General features: G+C 34.4%; 1 non-coding gene across 1 annotated transcript; it reads left to right on the top strand.

The window, feature by feature from the left end:
* Window positions 1–6,739: 6,739 nt before the first annotated feature.
* LOC128039410 (small nucleolar RNA R71) lies at window positions 6,740–6,845 on the top strand. The gene has a single exon (XR_008193912.1). It is a non-coding gene; the product is annotated as a small nucleolar RNA R71 (small nucleolar RNA).
* The last annotated feature ends 5,900 nt before the right edge of the window (window positions 6,846–12,745 follow it).

Genomic DNA, 12,745 nt, shown 5'->3' with positions numbered 1-12,745 from the left:
TCAAGCAAGAAGGCGTTTTAGCACGTCAGCCAGAAAGCCTTAATAAACTTTGAGTAATGACAACCTAAACGGGATTATTCTCAGAAAAAAATAAAATTTTGCATTCATGCAAACACCATCCACACATGTCTAGTTAGGAGCATTTGATTCATTTTATGCCATCCTAATCATTAGGCATAGATAAGTTCATTATACAGGTCATGTTCCCCAAAGAGCAGATCTTGCCTTCCTACACCGACAATGAAGCAGATCAAAGACATCAGCCTTGCCTCCCTAGGTTGCAGCGGAGCAGGTTAAAAAAAAGCAGATCTTGCCTTCCTGCACCGACAGTGAAGCAGATCGAAGATGGTGGATATTACCTCCCTGTGGTTACAGTGGAGTACATTGAAGCCAGTAATTATACTTCCCTAGACAATAGTGGAATAGATTGAAGATTTCAGATCTTATCTCCCTAAGCAGTAGCGGAGCAGATCGAAGATGGCGGATTTTACCTCCCTGTGGTTACAGTGGAGTACATTGAAGCCAGTAATTCTACTTTCCTGGACAACAGTGGAATAGATTGAAGATTTCAGATCTTATCTTCCTAAGCAGTAGCGGAGCTGATCGAAGATGGTGAATTTTACCTCCCTGTGGTTACAGTGGAGTACATTGAAGCCAGTAATTCTACTTCCCTAGACAACAGTGGAATAGATTGAAGATTTCAGATCTTATCTCCTTAAGCAGTAGTGGAGCAGATCGAAGATGGCAGATTTTACCTCCCCGTGGTTATAGGGGAGTACATTGAAGCTAGTAATTCTACTTCCCTGGGCAACAGTGGAATAGATTGAAGATTTCAGATCTGATCTCCCTAAGCAGTAGTGGAGTAGATCAAAGATGGCGGATTTTACCTCCCTATGGTTACAGTGGAGTACATTGAAGCCAGTAATTCTACTTCCTTGGGCAACAGTGGAATAGATTGAAGATTTCAGATCTTATCTCCCTAAGCAGTAGCGGAGCAGATCGAAGATGGAAGATTTTACCTCCCTGTGGTTACAGTGGAGTACATTGAAGCCAATAATTCTACTTCCCTGGACAACAGTGGAATAGATTGAAAATTTCAGATCTTATCTCCTAGCGATGGCGGAGCGGTCGAAGATAGCAGATTTTACCTCCCTGTGGTTACAGCGGAGTACATTGAATCCAGTAATTCTACTTCCCTGGGCATCAGTGGAATAGATTGAAGATTGTGAATCCTATCTCCCTTGTCAGCAGTGGAATAGGTTGAAGATTGAGAATCCTATCTCCTTGGTCAGCAGTGGAATAGGTTGAAAGTAAACAAATCCTATCTCTCTAAAGTTATAGTGGAGCGGATTAAAATGATGGATCTTATCTCTCTGAAATTACAGTAGAGCAGATGCGAAATTCATCTTTATGCTGCAGAAGATCAAGTTGAAGCTATAAGTCTTATCTCCCTGAAGTTGCAGTGGAGCAGATTAAAAATAGCAAATTTTGAGAAACTACAACGTACAAATCCTATCTCCTTGACATTGCAGTAGAGTAGAAGATGCAGTAGGAGAGAATGAGGTTACTTGAAGAAGAAGAGTACCGAGATCCAGCACAACCGGGCAAAATTGGGCATTTTTAAGTCTTCGCTCTGTTCCTGTTACACGATAACGAGTAAAGAGGGGCAGCTGTAATACCCTATTTTTTCCCCGGTCAAAAGGGCCCAAATTACAAACGAGCCTATGTGGCCCAAATCAAACAAAGGCCCAAAACCAAACCCCAAATCCAGTGGCCCAAACAATCGAAACCCTAGGGTTTCTAGGATGAACTTCAGCCAGAACCGGATCTTCGCACTAGCAGCCTCCCGAATCTTGATTGCACACAAAAAGGAAGCAAAACAAGAATGGAAAGAAATCAAAAGATTGAGAATCAAATCAATGTAATGGAAAGAAATCAAAAGATTGAGAATCAAATCAATGTAAACAAGATTTTATTTCTATATTTTTATTATGGCTATATAAAGCCATTGAGGATACATTATTGGGGGAGATCCGGTTTTGGAAAAAAATCAATAAAGAAAAAAAATGATTAACAGTTAAAAAAAGAAGGTGATTTACCATTTTTTCTTTTTTCTCTGCGTTTCTCTACTGTGTTCTTTTATTTTTTTCTTTTATTATTATTATTATTATTATTATTATTATTTCTCCTTGGCAAAGCAAAAAAAGAGTAAAAGAGGGGAATATACTTACCTGGTGGAGGAAGACGAAACCCTGTTTGCTGCCAAATTGGAACCGGATGGGAGATTCGGGTTTGCCGAAGTGGTTGTGGCGGCTAGAGAGTTTGGGTTAAAGAAAACCCTAGCAGAGAGTTTCCCCCTTTGCTTCCTATTCTTTAAAAAAAAAGAAATGAAATGTTTTTAGAAAATCTTTTATTTTTAATAATAATAGCATAACGGCGCCGTATCACTCCATGACCCTCGCGCGTGACCCGACCCGGGGAGGATCCGCGTGCTTTTAAGTGGAGAGGTAAATTTCTCTTTTAGCCCCTCTGCCTTTAATATTTTTACAATTAAGTTTCTTTTATTCTTAAAATTTACCCCTTTAATTTTTCTTCGATTTCAATTTAATCCTATTTGAACGACGCTGTTTTGGAGGAGAAAGGGGTAATTTCCTTTCCAGCCCCTCTGAATTATTAGCGTGTTCAATAGAGCCCTCCAGTCTCCGTTTATTCGTGGATTGGCCCCATATTTCAATTTCTAATTCAAATTAGTCCTCTTTTTGTTATTTTTAGGAATTAATTAATTTAAACGGTGTAATTATTATTTTTATTTCTATAATTTATATACATAATCATTATTATTTTCATAATCTATATATACACGTGAACATTTATTTCAAAATTAAATATATACATATATCCATATATTTATTTTCTTATTATTTTTGCAAATGTCTTAATGCATTTATATATATTCTTTACATTTTAAATATTCCTAGTTTTACATAGATTTTTATTATAATTTGTGTATACATATTATTTTATAAATTTTATAATCCATCTTCGTACCTTATATATGTCTTTTATTTTTCATAATTTCAATAGATATATTATATACATACTTTATATCCTTTATTTTTCTACTTTATAGTTTTGCTTATGTCCCTCACTTGTTTATTTATTTGTGTTTGCATTTATATTCTAAAAGAATGCTTTACGTTGCTCATTTATTTAATATTTTTACATTTTCATTGCTTTATTTATTTATTTATATTAATTTCATTTATTTACCATTTATATATTATTTCTATACAATTGTAGCATTTGCTATTGTGACATTTATACATACATATAGTATAACGTTACATCATCTTTTACTCAATTTAAAAATAGAAAATTTTCAAAATTGAGATAATGCTCGTATTTAGGATTTTCAAGGAAATTGAGCCCTAACGTATTGGGTTCCGATTTTCTTCGTTAAATCTAACAATCGAGCATTTCTCTTTAATCAAAAATAAGACCTCATTATTGGGAATTCAACACATTGTGTCCTAACGTATTGGATGTGACGCTTTGATTTCTCGAAATAAAGATTTTTTCTAAAAATAATAAAGGAAATATTCCGAGTTTGGGATTTGAGAGGAATTGTGCCCTAACGTATTGGGCCGCGATTTCTTAAATCTTGAATAAATTGATATTCTTTTAAATTTTTATTACACGAGTATTCTGGCCTAATTCATTTTTGAGGAAATTAGAATGTCGTGCCCTAACGCATTGGGTGTGGCATTTTCTTTCTCTGAAATGATAAGGGTTTTAATACGTAACGTTTAAGAGTTTTGTGCTAAGGATTATACTTTTCAAATTTTCGACATTAAGACATTAATTAATTAACTAGGTACCAATTTTGGGTGTTACGAGGGTGCTAATCCTTACTCGTACGTAACCGACTCCAGGATCCGTTTTTCTAAAACTCGTAGACCAAAGCCATTTTTTCAGGTGATCCAATCACACCTCAATAAAAGATTGGTGGCGACTCCCAATTTTCATTTTTTAAAGTCGACAACCTAAAAATTTTCTTTTTCAAAAAATGGTTTCGACAGCTTGGCGACTCCCAATTTTCATTTTTTAAAGTCGACAACCTAAAAATTTTGTTTTTCAAAAAATGGTTTCGACAAACATCATAAGTGTTACCAAAAATAGAAAAATCATCCATGAATACCTCAACAAAATTTTTTACCGTATTAGTAATTATTGTCATAATGCATTATTGAAATGTGGCAGGTGCATTACATAGACTGAAAGGCATTCGCCTAAAAGCAAACGTACCGTATGGATAATTAAAAGTCATTTTGTGTTGGTCTTCTAGGGCTACAACTATTTGGTTAGATCCCAAATATCTATGAGTTGTTTTATTTAATTTTATGTAGTCAATATAGATTCTTCAACTCGTGATTGTCCTCATCATGATTAACTCGTTACATTCATTCTCGACAGTCGTGATTCCACCTTTCTTTGGTACACACTATACTGGACTTACCCATAAACTATCTGAGATGGGGTAGATAATTCTCGCATCTAACCATTTGATAACTTCGTTTTGAACTACCTCTTTCATGATTGGATTTAGTCTCCTTTGCCCATCAATTCTAGGTCTTTCGCCTTCCTTTAAGATGGGCTTATTCCTCGAATATCAGCTATGGTCCAGCCGATTGTCTTTTTAAATTTCTTTAAAACTCCGATCAACTACTCCTCTTGATGTTCTTTTATTTATGTTGAAACAATAATAGGCAAAGTAGAACAGTTACCCAAATAAATGTATTTCAAATGGGAAGAAAGTACCTTTAGTTCAAGTTTAGGTAGTTCCTTGATTGTCAACTTTGGTTGTGTGTATTCCTAAGCTTCCAATCCTAATGGTTCAAACCATGCTGGTTGAACATAGTCCATCGGATTGACTTTCATCAAAGCCATACTTCCATTACCTTCTTCATCTTCCAATGACTCAGACCCTAAAGTGTTCTCTAATGGGTCATCTACAAAATTATTCTCTCATTCCATAGAAACTAAGGTTTCTAATCCTCTATCACTGAACATTCCTCCATAGGATCGGGAAATTTCATTTTAAGAACATTAAATGTTACCTGATTGTCTTGAAATCTTGTTGTAAGTTCACATTTTTGCACGTCTATTAACGTTCTTCCCATGGCTAAGAAAAGTCTCCCCAAGATGATCGACACTTCCTTATCTACTTCAAAATCTAATACAATGAAATTAACAAGAAAAATAAACTTATCTACACATACCAAAACATCCTCAATCTTTCCTTCTTGATATGCCAAAGATCGATCCGCCAATTGGAGTGTCATAGTTATGGGTCTTACTTCACCTATTCCTATCATCTTGAAAATAGATTTCGGCATTAAGTTGATGCTTTCTTCAAGATCACATAAAGCTTTACCACAGTAAGATTCTCCAATATTATAGGGTATAGTAAGCTTCTACGGTCTTTCATTTTTAGAGGAAGCTTGTTCTATAAGAACACACTGCACTCATTTGTTAAAGCTACCATCTCAAACTCATTGATTTTCTTCTTCTTGGATAGAATGTCTTTAATGAACTTGACATAGTTGGGCATTTTTTCTAAGGCCTCCACCAATGGTATATTGATGTGAAGGTTTTTTAGAACGTCCAAAAACTTCTTGAATTGCACATCTTGTTTCTACTTATGTTGTTGGAATCTTTAAGGATATAGAGGTGATGGAACTTTGGTTTAGACTGGACAAATTTTCTGAAGAGATAAATATGCATCTAAAGCTGGTGTTAGCTTATTAGAATTCATTAGTTTATATTTTACCTCATCAAACTTTGTAAGTTCTAGCTCTTCTAGTACAGGAATTTCAATTGTTAGTTGACTTTCCTCCTTCTCAGTAGGTTCATCTTTAACCACAGCTTCCTTGGGTTCCAAAGTCTTACCATTTCGTAAAAAAACTACCTTGCAATGTTCCTTACTCCAATTCCTTAAATTTTTTGTATCACTCAACAAGGCTCCTTGCGGTCTATTACGAAACTCTGTAGCTAATTGACCCATTTAGTTCTCTAAATTTTTTAGTGTTGCTGCTTGGCTTTAGATTAAGGCGTCATTCTTCGCCATGTGCACCTTCAACAAATTCTCTAAACTATTAGATGATTCAGCTTGTGGTGGTTTTGGAATTGATTAAACCCTTGGGATTGACTTAGTCTATGCTGCATGTAAGTGTTGTTCAGCCTATTTCCTTTGTTTACTCTAAGAAAAGTTTGGATGGTTTCGCCATGAAAGATTAAAGAAGTTGGACTGTGGTCCTTGTCCACTTCTATTTTGGTGTCGATTTCCTACATAATAAATAGACTCGGGATTTGATGGACAATTCTCAAAAGATGATTGTCCCGACAGTATACATAGAAAATAACCTTGAATTGACTTGGTGATTGGGCTGCAACAGGATTTAAATCGTTAGTAGTAAACTATTTCAACATTGAAGAGATAGAAGATATCTAAGCTGAGAGTGAAGTAAGGGCATCTACTTCATGCACTCTGGCTACTCGTCTTCCTGAAGTTGCTCAATTTGTCGATCACTGGTAATTGTTACTGGCTATTCTCTTGATGATTTCGTAGGCCTCATTATAAGACTTTGATAAGAGAGCACCATTTGCAGAAGCATCTACCACCAACCTTATGTTTGTGTTGAGACCATTATAAAATGTCTCCAATTGGATGCAATGTGGAATCCCGTGGTGAGGGCATCTACGAAGTAACTCCTTAAATCTTTCTCATGCCTCGTATAAGGATTCGTTATCCATTTGTTGAAAAGGGTTTATCTCATTCCGCAACTTAGCAATTTTGCTAGGTGGGAAATACTTTACCAAAAAGCATTTAGCTAATTCTTACCATGTTGAAATTGAATGTGGTGGCAACAAATTAAGCCATGCTCGAAGGTGGAGGTGTGGATCTTCTATGGGCATTCCACTAAACTGGCCCATGGGTTTAAGCATCTGAAACATTATAGGCTTCAATTCAAACTACGGTGCCTCGATCTTCGATCTCCTAATTCCCGGATTTAACTCATTAAAAAGGGGCACATCGTACTGTCTTATAGCTCGATCCTTATCATCAGCAATAAGGATTGGATTGTGAACATCATTTTGATTTCTAAGGTCCATTTCTATGACTTGTCTTTGGGCTATTCTTTCTCGCCTTCATTGTCTAAATGTTCGCTTGATTTCAGGGTCTACAAGTAATAAATCGATGATTTGATCTATGCTCATAAACACCTAAAAGTAAAATCACAAAAAAATTAAGGAATAAATAATAAAAAATTAATTAGTAAAGTTAGAAAAGAAAAAAATAAAATAAAAACAAAATTGCAAATAATAATTTCACAAAAATGATTAAGGCAACACTCCCCGGCAACGACACCAAAAACTTGTAATGCTGGGGTTTCTGCAAGTATACACATTCGTTATCAAGTAATAGGTATAAGAGTTATCATCTTCATAGGGACTGTATATGTTAATCAATATTCTACAAAATTGACTTTTTACAAATTGGTGAGAAAAACAAACACAATAATTTTAATAAGTGATTGATGTAGAATTAAATACCTAGACAAAAAAATCCTAAATGGAAATTAACCTAAGTGTGATGAATAATTAAAATGTATGAGGTGGATTTAGCAGAAAATTTGCAAGCTTTAACAAAAATAACATAAATAGGCTAGAATAGTTACAACATTTGACTTGGTTCATTTTCATCATGCTCACGATGTTCTGGAAAATATTCCATGGCAACTCGATCTCTCATTAACTTTGAAACCAGTATTAAGTTCTTTCAGAATATTTTACTTAGAAAACATGCATACTACCAATATCATATTTAACTAAGGGTTTCTTAGATTTTATGCTAAGTAATAGGGACAAATTAGGTTTGAAACAATTTAATCACACAAATCTAAAAGTTATACAAGGTAATAAAGCTCTCTCAAGTTATTACGAACCTTTAATTTAATCTGGATAGGATCTAAATTAAGCATGCACATTTTAATTATTGCTAAATCATGCCCATTATCTTAATGTGAACAAAATTCACCTAATTAACTGTCAAATATTTGGGATTAACATAATTTTTAAGTAAAAATGTGTCATAAACAACTATAAAAAAATCTATATAATTTAAATTTTTAGACAATGCTCAATATGAGATGCATCACTATACACCACATAATTCTTCCCAGACTCTAATTGAATCAGAATAGGCGATTGAGTCAACATGGACTTAAGCTTTTCAAAACTGTCTTGCTACTGTACAGTCCAGTTGAAAGGGGCACTTTTCCTCAACAACTTGGTCATTGGAGCTGCAATTAAGGAAAATTCTTCCACAAACCTCCTATAATAGCCAACCAATCCTAGGAAACTTCGAATCTCACTGATGTTCTTAGGTTGTTTCTAGTCCAATATTGCCTCGATCTTCTTTTGGTTAATACGAATACCCTCAGCCTATACCACTTGTAAAGACATTGGGATAGCTCCTCATTATACGAATGTTCTCAACAGATTATTCACTAACACTCATATCCAGAACGTAAGCCAGATATGCTTCGCATCCCTTGTGCACAAATTTTCAGCCATTAGAGCGGAGATCATGTTAGATAAGTAATCTTTACACTCCCTGTTGCATGTAAATATGTAATGTAAATGTGCAAGTGTACACGTAGATTCAAGTAATATAATGATGAGTGAGTATCATCTCTACAGGGATCAGAAATTAATTACAATTGGTAAAGTATTACTATAGATGTAACTAATTAAAATGTGCATAAGAAACAGAGGATAAATTGATGAAGAGAATAAACGAATGAACTAATAATATCAATTATAACTAAAAAGGAATGACAAGGCAATCTAAATGTCATGGAAATTCACAAAGAATAAGTAGAGAGTATTTCTGCTATTGAATGATAAAGGTTGGAATTACTCAGGGAATAATTTCATAACATAATAATGCCATGTAAAATTTTGACTAACTACTGCCCAGAGAACTACTACTGCAGTCAACTTCTTTCGAAAGTCAAACTCTAGTTATTATCCTGAGTCTATGTATGTCTACAAGACTCACGAATGATAACCATAATAACGTTTTTCACTTATACAGATCACAAGTTTTATGTCTAGAGTGATGCAATTATTCTTTCGAATACTTGCTTGTATCCATCGATTAATAATCTGATGTATTTACTCCTTTCAGATTCAAATCCATCTAAGAACATAACATACATTCAACTATGTCTAGAACTTACATGCATGCATTCAAAATAAGCATAAATCGAATGGAATTGTAATTCTAATCAAAATCATATCATTGACATTACAGATAATTCAATATTCACCCAAACAATCCCAACCCAAAGATAATTAGCTCATAGGTTAGGCAATGAAATCCAAAATTAAATCATTCATCAACATTCTTCAAGTTTTACGAATCACAGAAATTAAAATCAAGAAAAAAAGAACAAATGAGGGACTGTAGGAAGTTCTCACTGCACTTCAGCTTCTTCTCAAGATTTTACACAAAACTTAGGGCAAATTTCTCTTCCCCTTCTTCGCGTCTGTTATCTCCTCTTTTTGGTTGTTACCCTCTTCTTCTTTTCTGAATTTTCCACACAGTTTCTCCACAGAATTTTATTGCAGAGAGAGTAACTGTTCTCTTTCTTTTCTTTTCTCTTCACAATCCGTATGTCCTTCATCTCTTCTCTCTCCTCTTTTTATAGGGTATACGTACAGTGGCTGAGAGTGACGTGGATTAAATGTTGTGTCATCTTCCTAGAAATTCCATGAAATTTCTATTTGCAATCTATCCCACCATTTGCCGTGGCAATATTTCACCTCCTTCGTTCTCTTTTCCTCTTCCTCATTTCCTTCTGCTTGCCTCTTTCAGCCTATCTGCAACTACCACCAAAGACTAACAAATCTCTTTCCAGAAATTAAAAGTAACATAAATTTATAGTTAAAACACAATCCAAGATTTAGTATATAATGTTGTAACACCCCTAACCCGTATTCATCGTTGGAAAAGGGTTACGAAGTATTACCATACAAACTAAACATTAAAACATTCATTTCTTACATCAATACGAACATAATCTAAATAGACTCAAGCACATACATAATGTCCCTTAATCGAGCCCTCGAGGCCTTAAAATATACCTTAGGAACAATTCAAGACAAAATTGGAATCAATTGAAAAGTACAAGAAAAAGTTAGAAAATTTAAACTGCAGGGGTTACACGGCCGTGTGGCCAAGCACATGCCCTGTGTCTTAGGCCGTGTAACATTCAAAATAGGGAAAAATGACCATGTCCCAGCTCATGTCCTCACCCGTGTAACTCTCTGAGTTGGGTCACATAGCCAAGCCACACGCCCGTGAGGTAGGCCGTGTAATACTCGAAATAGCCCCACACACCCGTGTGCCAGGTCGTGTGTTGGGCTATGTAATTGCCTGACTTGTGAGACTTAAAACCTACAGGGGACACATAACCATGTCGCCTGGCTATGTGTCACACACAGCTGAGTCACACGCCCATGTCTCAGGTCGTGTGGACATGAAATTGGCCAAAATCAAGCCATTTCCATCACCCAATCAAGCATGTACCTAAAAACATTTTGTGCACATAATAAAGGGACCATAACATGACCAAAACCAATATGAAATGACCAACTCAAAATGGCTAAAACCATACAACTAGTATGCCATGTAAGGCACCTCAAAAACATACATATAAACTTACCTAAACATATGCATATTTGACTACATTTCATTCATTCACATCTAGTTCATTTACCTTTCGAAACATACCATAATTTGACTTTTACCACTTCAACATAACTCACCATTTGAGCCATATTATACCATTCATGCATTATAGTACCAACTAACATAAAACACCATCATCAAAATAATAACAAAACAACCAACTCATATATACCAAAATCAACTTCTAGCATTCAACTAAACATCAAACACAAGTCCACCTATTATGCCATTATTACCTTGGCCAAAACATCAAAAACTACTGATATAAATGCTGGATAGTGTGATAGGTCTCCGATGAGCTTCCAAACCGATCGAGCTTCTGATTATCTATAAAACATAGGAAAGAGAACTTCGTCAGCACATAATGCTTAGTAAGTTCATAAAACATGAACATAACTTACCATTTCAATACATAATATTAAGATTAAGCAAAATATAATCCAACCACAAGTTTGGCACAAGCCTAAGCACCATCAACAACAGATGTTAGCATATTCAAACATATTTCACATGGATTTAACATAAGGTAAGCCATTATACATGACATAATTCACATGAATTCATCATTTTCCTTAACATAACATACTTCCAATGAACTTATCATTTCAATCCTTTTCACAATTACATGATATAGTTCATTTGAACACTTACCATTCTTTTCCTTTTCATGCCTGTTGAACCGTTCAGAATATTATCAGATACGTGGGATAGCTCAGACGAAGTGTGCTAAACATATAACCGTAACTTTTCTTTTCCTTTCCTTTACATCCTTGCTCACACAAGTTGTGAAATGGGCTTGCTCACATAAGTTGTGGGTCGAAATGTAAGCTACACAATGCTGCTCACACGAGCTGTGGAGTATTCACAACAAATGCAGAACCTCAACCATCGGTAGGACATTCAAGACAAGCACCCGAAACATGAAAACCCTAATGACATGTCATTTGTATCCTACAAATTCCTAAGGTTCAAACAGGGCTCGATAATTGTCGTGACATTGTTGGATATACATCATTTAATTAAATAGAAATTAACATATTAACATATAGATCAATATATAACATTAAAATGATATATAATCACATGAACTTACCTCGATGAATTGAATGTAAAAACGAAGTCGATCAATCCGAGGCTTTTGCTTTTCCCCGATCTAAATTCGTACGAGGTCTATCTTGATCTAAATATACAAATTCAATCCATTTAACACTTCTATCATTAAATTTAATTCATATTTCACATTTTTATAAAATTACTATTTTACCCTTAACATTTCAACTTTTTTATAATTTAGTCCTTAAGCTCATAAATTGAAATGTAAGCATTTCATCCCTAACCTATGCTAGCCAAATTTGTTATGAATCCATATCAACTCATACAAACCATCATTTCACAGTTTCACAATCTACTTTTACTTTTTTTACAAATAAGTCCCTAAATGACATTTTCATCAAAAATCACTTTACCAAACTTGCTTATTTATCAACAAGGACTCATAATCTTTCATAAAAAATCAAGAATCATGTTATAGCATTCATGGAAAAACCCTAATTCTTTAACAATTTTGCAAATTGATCCCCGGGATAATTAGATTAAGCTACAACGACTTCAAAAAAATAAAAATCATTAAAACCGAGGCTAAATTACTCACCATGCAATAGAAACAAAGCTAGTCGAAATTATCTTCTTCTCTAATGGTAATATTCAGTTAACATAAAGAAAAGGGAAGAAGATATAGCTTTTAGGTTTTAGTTTTATTTAATTAACCTTTATTTACCTAATTACCAAAATAACCTTTAAAATCTTTAATAATTTCATCAAAACCTTGCCATATAATTCCACTAACTAAAATATTGGTCTAATTACAATACAAGTCCTTTAGATTAAAATTTCATAGCTAAATAACACCTTTAACTTATAGAACTC

This window comes from Gossypium raimondii, chromosome 2, assembly GCF_025698545.1.
Source record: "Gossypium raimondii isolate GPD5lz chromosome 2, ASM2569854v1, whole genome shotgun sequence".
NCBI classification, from domain to species: Eukaryota; Viridiplantae; Streptophyta; class Magnoliopsida; order Malvales; family Malvaceae; genus Gossypium; species Gossypium raimondii.
Note: the sequence above shows the minus strand (reverse complement) of the source record. Positions and strands in the feature narration are given on the sequence as shown.